Genomic DNA, 5,377 nt, shown 5'->3' on the forward strand with positions numbered 1-5,377 from the left:
AACTACTTTATTTTATTTATTTATATTAAGTGCTTAGTAGTTGAACTAGTTGATTAATTAATAAAACTACTTTATTTTATTTATAGTAAGTCCTTAGTTAGTAGTAGAACTAGTTGATTTAACAAAACTAGTTTATTTTACTATAGAAGTAGTTTATTTTTAGCAAGGAAATTAATAGAACTAGTTTGTTTTTTAGTTAAAGCAATTATTCCCGCATCGACGTCGAAGATGCCTATCCCGCATCCTCGTCGTCGACTCGGCGGAGGAGGCCGGCTTGATCAGAGGGGCCATGTCCGGGACTGGCTCCGCCGGGCTGGTTTTGGGAGGTGCTACCTTCCGGTGGGCGTAGGTTGGTGAGGAGCCAGCCCGTCGTTGACCCGATCCTTGTTTGGTGGCGGTCGCGTGGGCCAGTGACGGTGCCGAGGCTTCCGGACACCGTGGAGGTGGTACGTCACCGTGTCAGCGAGGAGGACCAACACGTCCGTCGCTACATGGTTGCGTTGGAGGGCAGGTTCGACAATACCTGGCAGGTGTTGGGAATCGTAGCATAATTTTAAAATTTTCCTACGCTCACCAAGATCCATCTATGGAGTATACTAGCAACGAGGGGAAAGGAGTGCATCTACATACCCTTGTAGATCACGAGCGGAACCGTTCCAATGAACGTGGATGACGGAGTCGTACTTGCCGTGATTCAAATCACCGATGACCGAGTGCCGAACGGACGGCACCTCCGCGTTCAACACACGTACGGTGCAGCGACGTCTCCTCCTTCTTGATCCAGCAAGGGGACGGAGAGGTTGATGGAGATCCAGCAGCACGACGGCGTGGTGGTGGATGTAGCGGGTCTCGGCAGGGCTTCGCCGAGCTTCTGCGAGAGGGAGAGGTGTAGCAGGGGAGGAGGGAGGCGCCCAAGGCTGTAATACTACTGCCCTCCCTCCCCCCTTTATATAGGCCCCTGGGAGGGGGGGCGCCGGCCAGAACCCATCTGGATGGGGGGGCGGCGGCCAGGGGGGTAACTTACCCCCCAAGTCAAGTGGGGCGCTCCCCCACCCTAGGGTTTCCAACCCTAGGCGCAGGGGGAGGCCCATGGGGCGCGCCCCAGCCCACTATGGGCTGGTTCCCTTCCCACTTCAGCCCATGGGGCCCTCCGGGACAGGTGGCCCCACCCTGTGGACCCCCGGGACCCTTCCGGTGGTCCCGGTACAATACCGATAACCCCCAAAACTTTCCCGGTGGCCGAAACTGGACTTCCTATATATAATTCTTCACCTCCGGACCATTCCGGAACTCCTCGTGACGTCCGGGATCTCATCCGGGCCTCCGAACAACTTTCGGGTTTCCGCATACACATATCTCTACAACCCTAGCGTCACCGAACCTTAAGTGTGTAGACCTTACGGGTTCGGGAGACATGCAGACATGACCGAGACGCCTCTCCGGTCAATAACCAACAGCGGGATATGGATTCCCATGTTGGCTCCCACATGTTCCACGATGATCTCATCGGATGAACCACGATGTCGAGGATTCAATCAATCCTGTATACAATTCCCTTTGTCAATCGGTATGTTACTTGCCCGAGATTCGATCGTCGGTATCCCAATACCTTGTTCAATCTCGTTACCGGCAAGTCTCTTTACTCGTACCGCAATGCATGATCCCGTGACTAACGCCTTAGTCACATTGAGCTCATTATGATGATGCATTACCGAGTGGGCCCAGAGATACCTCTCCGTCACACGGAGTGACAAATCCCAGTCTCGATCCGTGCCAACCCAACAGACACTTTCAGAGATACCCGTAGTGCACCTTTATAGTCACCCAGTTACGTTGTGACGTTTGGCACACCCAAAGCACTCTTACGGTATCCGGGAGTTGCACGAGCTCATGGTCTAAGGAAAAGATACTTGACATTGGAAAAGCTCTAGCAAATGAAACTACACGATCTTTTATGCTATGCTTAGGATTGGGTCTTGTCCATCACATCATTCTCCTAATGATGTGATCCCGTTATCAACGACATCCAATGTCCATAGTCAGGAAACCATGACTATCGGTTGATCAACGAGCTAGTCAACTAGAGGCTTACTAGGGACACGTTGTGGTCTATATATTCACACATGTATTACGATTTCCGGATAACACAATTATAGCATGAACAAAGAAATATAATAATAACCATTTATTATTGCCTCTAGGGCATATTTCCAACAGTCTCCCACTTGCACTAGAGTCAATAATCTAGTTACATTGTGATGAATTGAACACCCATTGCGTCCTGGTGTTGATCATGTTTTGCTCTAGGGAGAGGTTTAGTCAACGGATCTGCTACATTCAGGTCCGTATGTACTTTACAAATATCTATGTCTCCATTTTGAACACTTTCACAAATGGAGTTGAAGCGACGTTTGATATGCCTGGTCTTCCTGTGAAACCTGGGCTCCTTCGCAAGGGCAATAGCTCCAGTGTTGTCACAGAAGAGAGTCATCGGGCCCGACGCATTGGGAATCACCCCTAGGTCGGTAATGAACTCCTTCATCCAGACTGCTTCCTGTGCTGCCTCCGAGGCTGCCATGTACTCCGCTTCACATGTAGATCCCGCCACGACGCTTTGCTTGCAACTGCACCAGCTTACTGCTCCTCCATTCAAAATATACACGTATCCGGTTTGTGACTTCGAGTCATCCAGATCTGTGTCGAAGCTAGCGTCGACGTAACCCTTTACGACGAGCTCTTCGTCACCTCCATAAACGAGAAACATATCCTTAGTCCTTTTCAGGTACTTCAGGATATTCTTGACCGCTGTCCAGTGTTCCATGCCGGGATTACTTTGGTACCTTCCTACCAAACTTACGGCAAGGTTTACATCAGGTCTGGTACACAGCATGGCATACATAATAGACCCTATGGCCGAGGCATAGGGGATGACACTCATCTTTTGTCTATCTTCTGCCGTGGTCGAGCATTGAGCCGTGCTCAATTGCACACCTTGCAATACAGGCAAGAACCCCTTCTTGGACTGATCCATATTGAACTTCTTCAATATCTTGTTAAGGTATGTACTCTGTGAAAGACCAATGAGGCGTCTTGATCTATCTCTATAGATCTTGATGCCTAATATATAAGCAGCTTCTCCAAGGTCCTTCATTGAAAAACACTTATTCAAATAGGCCTTTATACTTTCCAAGAATTCTATATCATTTCCCATCAATAGTATGTCATCCACATATAATATGAGAAATGCTACAGAGCTCCCACTCACTTTCTTGTAAACACAGGCTTCTCCATAAGTCTGTGTAAACCCAAACGCTTTGATCATCTCATCAAAGCGAATGTTCCAACTCCGAGATGCTTGCACCAGCCCATAGATTGAGCGCTGGAGCTTGCATACTTTGTTAGCATTCTTAGGATCGACAAAACCTTCCGGCTGCATCATATACAACTCTTCCTTAAGGAAGCCGTTAAGGAATGCCGTTTTGACGTCCATCTGCCATATCTCATAATCATAGTATGCGGCAATTGCTAACATGATTCGGACGGACTTCAGCTTCGCTACGGGTGAGAAAGTCTCATCGTAGTCAACCCCTTGAACTTGTCGATAACCCTTAGCGACAAGTCGAGCCTTATAGATGGTCACAGTACCATCTGCGTCTGTCTTCTTCTTAAAGATCCATTTATTTTCTATGGCTCGCCGATCATCGGGCAAGTCAGTCAAAGTCCATACTTCGTTTTCATACATGGATCCTATCTCGGATTTCATGGATTCTAGCCATTTGTCGGAATCCGGGCCCGCCATTGCTTCTTCATAGTTCGAAGGTTCACCGTTGTCTAACAACATGATCTCCAGGACAGGGTTGCCGTACCACTCTGGCGCGGAACGTGTCCTTGTGGACCTACGAAGTTCAGTAGTAACTTGATCCGAAGCTTCATGATCATCATCATTAACTTCCTCCCCAGTCGGTGTAGGCACCACAAGAACATTTTCCCGCGCTGCGCTACTTTCCGGCACGGAAGGAGTGACTATCACCTCATCAAGTTCCACTTTCCTCCCACTCAATTCTTTCGAGAGAAACTCCTTCTCCAGAAAGGACCCGTTCTTGGCAACGAAGATCTTGCTTTCGGATCTGAGGTAGAAGTTATACCCAATGGTTTCCTTAGGGTGTCCTATGAAGACGCATTTCTCCGACTTGGGTTCGAGCTTTTCAGGTTGAAGTTTCTTGACATAAGCATCGCATCCCCAAACTTTTACAAACGACAGCTTAGGTTTCTTCCCAAACCATAATTCATACGGTGTCGTCTCAACGGATTTCGACGGAGCCCTATTTAAAGTGAATGCGGCAGTCTCTAAAGCATAGCCCCAAAATGAGAGCGGTAAATCGGTAAGAGACATCATAGATCGCACCATATCCAATAGAGTGCGATTACGACGTTCGGACACACCGTTTCTCTGAGGTGTTCCAGGCGGCGTGAGTTGTGAAACTATTCCACATTTCCTTAAGTGTGTACCAAACTCGTGACTTAAATATTCTGCACCACGATCTGATCGTAAGAATTTTATTTTCCTGTCACGTTGATTCTCAACCTCACTCTGAAATTCCTTGAACTTTTCAAAGGTTTCAGACTTGTGTTTCATTAGGTAGACATACCCATATCTACTTAAGTCATCAGTGAGAGTGAGAACATAAAGATATCCTCCGCGAGCCTCAACACTCATTGGACCGCACACATCGGTATGTATGATTTCTAATAAGTTGGTTGCTCGCTCCATTGTTCCGGAGAACGGAGTCTTGGTCATCTTACCCATGAGGCATGGTTCGCACGTGTCAAATGATTCGTAATCAAGAGACTCCAAAAGTTCATCTGCATGGAGCTTCTTCATGCGCTTGACACCAATGTGACCAAGGCGGCAGTGCCACAAGTATGTGGGACTATCGTTATCAACTTTACATCTTTTGGTATTCACACTATGAATATGTGTAACATCACGTTCGAGATTCATCAAGAATAAACCATTAACCAGCGGGGCATGACCATAAAACATATCTCTCATATAAATAGAACAACCATTATTCTCGGATTTAAATGAGTAGCCATCTCGAATTAAACGAGATCCAGATACAATGTTCATGCTCAAATCTGGCACTAAATAACAATTATTGAGGTTTAAAACTAATCCCGTAGGTAGATGCAGAGGTAGCGTGCTGACGGCGATCAAATCAACCTTGGAACCATTCCCGACGCGCATCGTCACCTCGTCCTTTGCCAGTCTCCGTTCATTCCGCAGTTCCTGTTTTGAGTTACAAATGTGAGCAACCGCACCGGTATCAAATACCCAGGAGCTACTACGAGTACTGGTAAGGTACACATCAATTAC

Source organism: Triticum aestivum, chromosome 2D (genome assembly GCF_018294505.1).
Source record: "Triticum aestivum cultivar Chinese Spring chromosome 2D, IWGSC CS RefSeq v2.1, whole genome shotgun sequence".
In the NCBI taxonomy this organism is placed as follows: domain Eukaryota; kingdom Viridiplantae; phylum Streptophyta; class Magnoliopsida; order Poales; family Poaceae; genus Triticum; species Triticum aestivum.